The 9081-nt window shown below is 45.6% G+C and overlaps 1 non-coding gene across 1 annotated transcript; it reads right to left on the bottom strand.

Moving 5' to 3' along the window:
* Nucleotides 1-7345: 7345 nt before the first annotated feature.
* LOC115199267 (U7 small nuclear RNA) lies at nt 7346-7402 on the bottom strand. Its single transcript, XR_003879361.1, has one exon. It is a non-coding gene; the product is annotated as a U7 small nuclear RNA (small nuclear RNA).
* Nucleotides 7403-9081: the final 1679 nt, after the last annotated feature.

The raw sequence follows: 9081 nt of genomic DNA, 5'->3' as shown, positions 1-9081 counted from the left end.
TACTCTGCTGACATAATCTAATGTTTTGCTTTCGTTGTAAAGCCTTTTTGAAATCGGACAGTGTGGTTAGATTAACGAGAGTCTTGTCTTTAAAATGCTGTAAAATAGTCATATGTTTGAGAAATTGAAGTAATAGCATTTCTAAGGTATTTGAATAACGCGCCACGGGATTCCACTGGCTGTTGAGTAGGTGGCCCAGAGAGGTTAAACCAATAGCACTGGCCCAGAGAGGTTAAACCAATAGTTTACATGCCACATCAGGCCTACAAATCACATTAAGTGTCTTCTAAAGTGATATGTAATTCCTGTTGGAATCCAGCCAGAGTGGAGATATTAAACATTCAGAATAACTGCCAGGGTTGAGAGGACTAAGATATGAGTCTACCTAAACCATCTATACTGGAACAACCATTTCAGTAACGGCTGCAATTAGTCCAAGTAACCTATCGGATTAGTTGAAAAAAATGTATGCTATTTATATTTGAGTAACACTCTATCAATGTGCATGCAAAACACTGGTTATCACCAACACTGGGGTTATTTTACACCAATGAGTGTGAATTTAACTCCTGAATCAACAATAGAAATGTTACTATGAAAAATCAACACTAGGTGACAGTGGCCAATTTGTTGTGTAGGAATCTTAATACCGGTACAAGACAATGTGAAAACAACCTCTCCAGGACATGCTGTAAGGACGTCTTAATACTGTAATAGTCGTTGGCATACAGACATAAAGGTCATTGCCATTACAGCTCAAGCACGTCAGATTATTAATCACATGAATCAATAACATTGGTACATTTGCTTTATTTGATCCAAAACAATGTACTGTTTATCAAAGTTGCATGATAATAAATGGTGGCTGTGTGTGTGTGTGTGTGTGTGTGTGTGTGTGTGTGTGTGTGTGTGTGTGTGTGTGTGTGTGTGTGTGTGTGTGTGTCTGTTTGTGTTCATGTGCATCTCCCTCTGTTTGTATGTGTGTGTTCATGCCTATGTGTGTGTCAGTGGTGTACTGTACTGTGTGAGAGACAAACAAAACAGTGAGTGGGTGAGGGTTAGACTGTTAAGTACAGCACAGTATGTTGTTAAACTGAGCAGCCATCCTGTCAGGGTATGACTGACATCAGTGTGTTACACTCAGTGGCTTAGCGTTAACAGGGAGGCAGCAGTATGTTTCTGTGTGTGTTACTGTGTTTGTGTGTATGCTTGTGTGCTTACGTGTAGGGCAGGACACAGTGGTCCCTGTAGTGTGTGGCTGATTACCTAAGGCCCAGGAGACAGTCACAGGAGGATAGCACTGTTCTGCTAACCAGGCCAGACTGTACTGCACTGTACACACAGTCCTGTCACAAATAGCCATCGTGATGAGAGATTTAGGGACAGATTGAGCCTAGGCATGTGTGTGTTTGTGTGTGTGATGGGGCGGGGGCTGACATTGAGAGGTGCTTCGGAGCATGCAGCTGGGAGAAGGGAATGATAATTATTATATTCAGCCCAAGAGCAGAAAGGCCACTGTTTTTTAGGGGGCATTACAGCCACACAAAGTGGATGCTGCCGGGAAATTCGAGGCATTATCAATTGCTTGTCAAATTGTGAATGAGAGACTGATGAAGGGTGTGCAGCCTGTGCAAATAACAAAGCAGAGTTTTTTTCAAATCATCATTAGTCTTATCATGCAGCCTTAGAATGTATTAAAAATCCAAATATATAGCCCAACATTTGTATCACAACTAAAGACGCATAAATAACTGATGGCGCCGGAGGGTAGGGCTGCCGTCTTATCGGCTTTCAACCAATCATGCTATTTTGTTTGTTTTTTCGCACTGTTCATAACTTGTTTTGCACATAATGTTGCTGCTACCATCTCTTATGACTGAAAAGAGCTTCTGGACATCAGAACTGGGATTATTCACCTCAAATTGGATGAGGCATTCTTCTTCAATGAATTGGACGCGAGGGATATAATGCAGACACCTGACCAGGCCCCGATCCCCGTGATTCGCTGGGTGAAAGAAACTGAGATTTCGAGGCAAAAGATCAGGGTGCCTTGCGAGGATCAGGCAACGAGTGGCTAATCTGCCCTTGCCTTCCGTTCTACTAGCTAACGTTCAATCAATGGAAAATAAATGGGACGAACTGAAAGCACGTATATCCTACCAATGGGACATTAAAAACTGTTGTGTCTTTTGTTTCACCGAGTCGTGGCTGAATGACGACATAAAGAACATACAGCTGGCGGGTTATACATTTTATCGGCAAGACAGAACAGCAGTCTCTGGTAAGACACGGGGCGGAGGCCTATGCATTTATGTAAACAACAGCTGGTGCACGATATCTAAGGAAGTCTCAAGGTTTTGCTAGCCTGAGGTAGAGTATCTTATGACAAGCTATAGACCACACTATCTACCTAGAGAGTTTATCTGTAATTTTCGTAGCTGTCTACATATCACGGTTGGCATTAAAACCGCACTAAATGAGCTGTATTCCCCCATAAGCAAACATGAAAACGCTCATCCAGAGGCGGCGCTCCTGTTGGCCGGTGACTTTAATGCAGGGAAACTTAAATCAGTTTTACCAAATTTCTATCAGCATGTTAAATGTGCAACCAGAGGGAAAATAATTCTACACCACCTTTACTCCACACACAGAGACGCATACAAAGCTCTCCCTCACCCTCCATTTGGCAAATCTGACCATAACTCTATCCTCCTCATTCCTGCTTACAAGCAAAATTAAAGCAGGAAGCACCAGTGACGCGGGCTATAAAGAAGTGGTCAGATGAAGCAGATGCTAAGCTACAGGACTGTTTTGCTAGTACAGACTGGAACATGTTCCGGGATTCTTCCGATGGCATTGAGGAGTACACCACATAAGTCACTGGCTTTATCAATAAGTGCATTGAGGACATCACCCTCACAGTGACTGTACGAACATACCCCAACCAGAAGCCATGGATTACAGGCCACATTCCCACTGAGCTAAAGGGTAGAGCTGCCGCTTTCAAGGAGCTGGACTCTAACACGGAAATGTATAAGAAATCCCGCTATGCCCTCCAACAAACCATCAAACAGGCAAAGTGTCAATACAAGACTAAGATCAAATCGTACTACACCGGCTCCGACGCTTGTCAGATGTGACAGGGCTTGCAAACTATTACAGACTACAAAGGGAAGCACAGCCGAAAGCTGCCCAGTGACACAAGCCTACCAGACGAGCTAAATAACTTCTATGCTCGCTTTGAGGCAAGTAACATGCATGACAGCAGCAGCTGTTCCGGATGACAGTGTGATCACGCTCTCCGCAGCCGATGTGGATAAGACCTTTAAACAGGTCAACATTCACAAGGCCGCTGGGCCAGACAGATTACCAGGACGTGTATTCCGAGTATGCGCTGACCAACTGGCAAGTGTAGTCACTAATATTTTCAACCTGTTCCTGTCTGAGTCTGTAATACCAACATGTTTCAAGCAGACCACCATAGTCTCTGTGCCCAAGAACACTAAGGTAACCTGCCTAAATGACTACTGACCCGTAGCACTCACGTCTGTACCCATGAAATGCTTTGAAAGGCTGGTCATGGCTCACATCAACACCATTATCCCAGAGACCCTAGACCCACTCCAATTTGCCTACCGCGCCAACAGATCCAAAGATAATGCAATCTCTATTGCACTCCACACTGCCCTTTCCCACCTGGATAAAAGGAACACCTATGTGAGAATGCTATTCATTGACTACAGCTCATCGTTCAACACCATTTTGCCCTCAAAGCTCATCACTAAGCTAAGGACCCTGGGACAAAACACCTCCCTCTGCAACTAGATCCTAGACTTCCTGATGGGGCACCCCCAGGTGGTAAGGGTAGGTAACAACAAATCCTCCACTCTGATCTTCAACACGGGGGCCCTTCAGGGGTGTGTGCCCAGTCCCCTACTGTACTCCCACACCATCCTTAAGGTCAGAGACCTGACCATGTGTTGCAAGGACAACAACCTCTTCTTCAACGTGATCAAGACTAAGGAGATGATTGTGGACTACAGGAAAAGGAGGACCAAGCATGCCCCCATTCTCTTCGACGGGGCTGTAGTAGAGCAGGTTGGGAGCTTCAAGTTCCTTGGCGTCCACATCACCAACAAACTAACATGGTCCAAGCACACCATAACAGTCGTAAAGAGGGCACTACAAAAACTATTCCCCCTCAGGAGACTGAAAAGATTTGGCATGTGTCCTCAGATCCTCAAAAGGTTTTACAGCTGCGCCATTGAGAGCATCCTGATGGTTACAATTCAAATACAATTACAATTATACAATTATTGTGATGGTGTAAGCTATATTATATGGACTTATTAGACTTTTTGGAGATGTTCCAAAGGTCTGCATCAGTGGCTTGTAGGCTATAAGTGGAAGCCAGGAGATGCTAAATGTGTTTGTTAGTTAATGTTAAATTACTGTGAGACCGGCAGTTATTTGCTTGACAATCACCCCGCTGACAAAATTTTATGACCGCCACAGCCCTAGTCCCAACAAGTTTGGTCAGAAACAATCAAAATCAGCTCAAAGCTGATCGAACAACCATGGTGACATTGGTTGATAGCTTCCCACATGCTGTCTCACTCCTCTGCTTTTTCCTCTTCCAGGAAAAGCAAAAAGATGGATACATAATCTTTGAAATGCCATGATCATATTCTTAGAAACATTGTGATAATGAAGATTATGAATTTGTTGCCATTTACCAGATATCATGGTACTGCCCCCTCCCATCCTTTCTCTACCATAGTATCACTCCCGTGCCTGCGTAGCTGCCTGCCTGCGTAGCTGCCTGCGTCAATACTCTGTCTGGCTCTGATGCCGCACAGTGAATAGCTGCTTAGGATTGTGGTTGCATCAGGGTTGAAAAAGTATGGATTCCAGGACTTGTAGAAGGAAAGAGAGAGTAGGAGAGAAGAGGCAAAGGATCCATAAAAAGAAGGTGTAGGGGTGGGGCGGACGTGATCATTATGGAAGGGTGGTGTAGGTGGGGCTGGAAGGAGAGCAGGAAAGCCCTGCTGCTGACTTGCATGCCGTGCGTGTGTGTGTGTACGTGAGGACCCCCAGAAGTGCCCTGCAGAAACACCCGGTGAATACTAAGCAGGAGGGGACTCCTACCACACATACACACCAGTAAAACTAAACTAAGAATCAAATACTAAAGACAGAGAAAAATAGGAAAGAGAGTAAGGAAGAAATGAAAGAAAGACCTTTGAAAAAGAGAGGATGAAAAACGTTCTAGAGGTGTAGGAATTGTGAGCATCAGTACGGATGGGGCAGTGGTGCAGAGAGCAGAGTAGCGGTGGAGGTGGAGAGGGGGGAAAACCTGCAGTGCAACACTGAATAATTAATGGATGTCTGAGTATGGAGCCTCAGACACAGAGAGAGAGAGAGAGAGAGAGAGAGAGAGAGAGAGAGAGAGAGAGAGAGAGAGAGAGAGAGAGAGAGAGAGAGAGAGACACACAGAGAGAAAGAGAGAGCAAGAGAGAGAGAGGCAGAAGGAGAAAGAGAGCGCAGCAGCAATCAGACAGAGAGATGGAAGGAGGTGAAAACAGAGCGAGACACTGCAGCAGCAGACAGACAGAGAGAGAAAGAGAGCTAGAGGGAGAGCTTAGAGAGTGAAACAGTACTAGTCTGCAGCAGTCTGAACTCTTTGTCCCCTACTCTCATCACGTTCACGTTCACACCGTCTCCTTTCCTCTACCGCCCCCCTCCAGAGCATGGCGGGAGACTCTCACCTCACACGCACACACACACACACACACACACACACACACACACACACACACACACACACACACACACACACACACACACACACACACACACACACACACACACACACACACACACACAATGGTGAAGCCATGGAGTCATCTCTCCAGAGAACGCGTTTCCACTGCTCCAGAGTCCAATGGCGGGGAGCTTTACACCACTCCAGCCGACACTTGGCATTGCGCATGGTGATCTTAGGCTTGTGTGCGGCTGCTCGGCCATTTCATGAAGCACCCGTCGAACAGTTCTTATGCTGATATGGCTTCCAGAGGCAGTTTGGAACTCGCTAGTGAGTGTTGCAACCAAGGACAGAAAATTTTACGCGCTACGTACTTCAGCACTCGGTGGTCCCATTCAGTGAACTTGTGTGGCCTACCTCTTCGTGGCTGAAATGCTGTTGCTCTTAGACATTTCCACTTCACAATAACAGCACTTATAGTTGACCGGGGCAGCTCTAGTAGGGCAGAAATCTGACAAACTGACTTGTTGGAAAGGTGGCATCCTATGATTGTGCCATGTTGAAAGTCACTGAGCTCTTCGGTAAGGCCATTCTACTGCCAGTGTTTGTCTATGGAGATTGCATGGCTATGTACCTTTATTTTATTCACCTGTCAGCAACTTTGTATTTATAGTATGTACGAGAAAGAGGGAGAATAGTGCTATTATCCAGGCCAGGAACCCTCCTCTGCTCTCCTCTATGCTCTGTGACTCACGAGCATGAAAGTTGTCTTGCTCCATCCCCATTCGGCCTGGCGGTCTCACACACGCACGCACACACACACACTGCCTGGTGGTGACAACCTGGCTCTGGTGACATTTAGCTGGTGAACAGGTCACGTTTCCATCCCTCATAGCCAAGAATGGACATGTTCCTTTTCCTCTCCTCTCCTCTCACCCTCCCTCCCCCTCATCTTGGAATGGGAACGGGAACTGAATGAAGTGCCTCAGCTGTGGATGACCAAATATGGCGTTGCCCACATGAAAACATACTATAGTATACTATGGTATAAATAATATAGTATTCACTGTAGTGTTTTGCTAACTTTACTGTAGTATTCACTGCAGTGACTACTCTAGTATTAACTCTAGCATACTGCAGTATTTACAGTTAACTATAGTATACATACTGTAGTAAAATACAACTGTAGTATATAGAATAGTAATTAATGTAGTGTTTTTGTGGATTGTAGTATACTTTAGTATTTACTGCAGTGTTTTTGCGGACTGTAGTATATTGCAGTATTTACTGTAGTTTTTTTGCAGACTCTAGTATACTGTAGTAAATGTCTACTTCTATGTCAACAATAATAAAGGATTATAGTAAACACTGCAGTAATGTCAGCAATAACACTATAGTAAATACTACAGTATACTAGAGTCTGCAAAAAAACTACAGTAAATACTGCAATATACTACAGTCCGCAAAAACACTGCAGTAAATACTAAAGTATACTACAATCCACAAAAACACTACATTATAGTGTTTTTGCTGACATTACTGCAGTGTTTACTATAATCCTTTATTATTGTTGACATAGAAGTAGACATTTCCTCATTGAGGAAACCTACTGGAGAAATACTAAAAGAGCAAATTTTCCATAACCTGTAGATTGATCTCAGGGGACATCTCAGGGCTTTATGTCCTCTTCTATCCCTCTTCTCCATGTATCTGTCTGGTGAAGGTCAGGTTTGGCAAGGTACGGGGGGGGGGGGGCGTGGAGTTCTCCTTTTTTCTTCCTAAGCTTGATTTGTTAAAACAAACAATAATGGATTCAAAATGTAAAGAACTTAAGTAAAAAATTATAAAATAGTGGAGGAGGGGTTGGGAAGAGGATACGAACTCAGGTACACCAGCAGCTTGTCAGCTACACCAGCAGCTCACAGTCCAGAAGTAACCGGTTTGGATTTTGAATGTAAACGTTATTTCAGAGACGTGCTGTCTATGTGAGATTTAAAGTATGTAATGTCTGGTAGCCTGGTCCCAGATCTGTCGTCATGCCAACTCATATGGTCATTGTTATGCCAAACATGTTCGACAATGATCAAAGGAGTTGGCAAGACAGCACAAACAGATCTGGGAATAGGCTATGTATCTGTTGCTATTATGTTTCTCAAGGTGACTGTGTTGAGGTCATTATAAGAATGTGAAGCATAGTGTGTATGCTGTCTGTGTGAGTGCTTCATTCATAAACCCCTTGTTATGTCCCGTCTGTGTCCAAGTGCCTCAGCGTTCCAGGCCATGCAGTACCTGCCTCACCAGCAGCAGGGCTACACTGTACACTGCCACTGACTTCTCAGCCAGGTACGTTACACTTGTGTGTCTGTGTCTACTAATGTCTATGCTGTAGGCCTTACAGTTGTGATTGTGGCATATAACGTATAAGAATGTTTATGTGTAATGGTGCTGGGATGACTTGGTGTACTGACTGTACTACTCACTTACTATTCTCTAGCTCCTCCTGGCAGACAGGGACAGAGAGAGGGACAGGGACAGAGAGCGGGACAGGGACCCAGGAGGGCAGTATGGTGCCGGTGGGATCGTCTCTAGAAGGTAATCTTGCCAGGAGGCGAACTCTTCCTCCAAGTATTCCCACCCTTCACACCACTCAGAGCGAGAGAGAGGGGAGAGGGGCTACAAATGGGATAGCGTGGGCTACAGAGACCACGGCAGACTACGTAACTCACACAACCACCGCAGCAGCAGTCGGAGGCGGAGCAGCAGCCACAATCGGGACACGAGAGACAGAGACAGCAACTGCTCCAACAGCTCTGACCCTAGATTCAACTCCAACTCCCACCATTCCTCCAACAGCCTGTCCCCGCCTCTGTCCTCCTCCTACCCCTCCTAGTCCTCCTCTTCCTCTAAAGACCTGCCCCCTCACTCTCCCCATGATCCCTCCGTCTCCTCTCGCCTAGAGCCCTACTCAGTGTACCATGCCCAGACCAGTTGGGCTGGTTCTGGGGAGAGGGGCTCTGGGTCTGATAACAAGGACCCTCGATCCCAACACAACCCTCTGCTTCCCCTGTGGAGAGGGGAGGAAGAATCGCACTGTAGTTGCACCAGCCACTCCCTCCTCCTCCTCCACCTTGCCTCCCCACGTCCCTACTACAGACGACCAGACTAGTCTCCATGGAACATGCCAACCTGGGCCTAATGATCAAGGACTAGACAGGGGGCACACACACACCTGTACAGAGTCAGGTAAGAACATCTCACCCTGTTCTTGGAAATATTGTAGGAATCTGATTGTACTGAAACATCGGTGTATTGTTAGC

The sequence above is a fragment of the Salmo trutta genome, chromosome 8 (genome assembly GCF_901001165.1).
Source record: "Salmo trutta chromosome 8, fSalTru1.1, whole genome shotgun sequence".
Taxonomy (NCBI): domain Eukaryota; kingdom Metazoa; phylum Chordata; class Actinopteri; order Salmoniformes; family Salmonidae; genus Salmo; species Salmo trutta.
The sequence above is the reverse complement of the archived record's forward strand: the minus strand, read 5'-3'. Positions and strand labels throughout refer to the sequence as shown.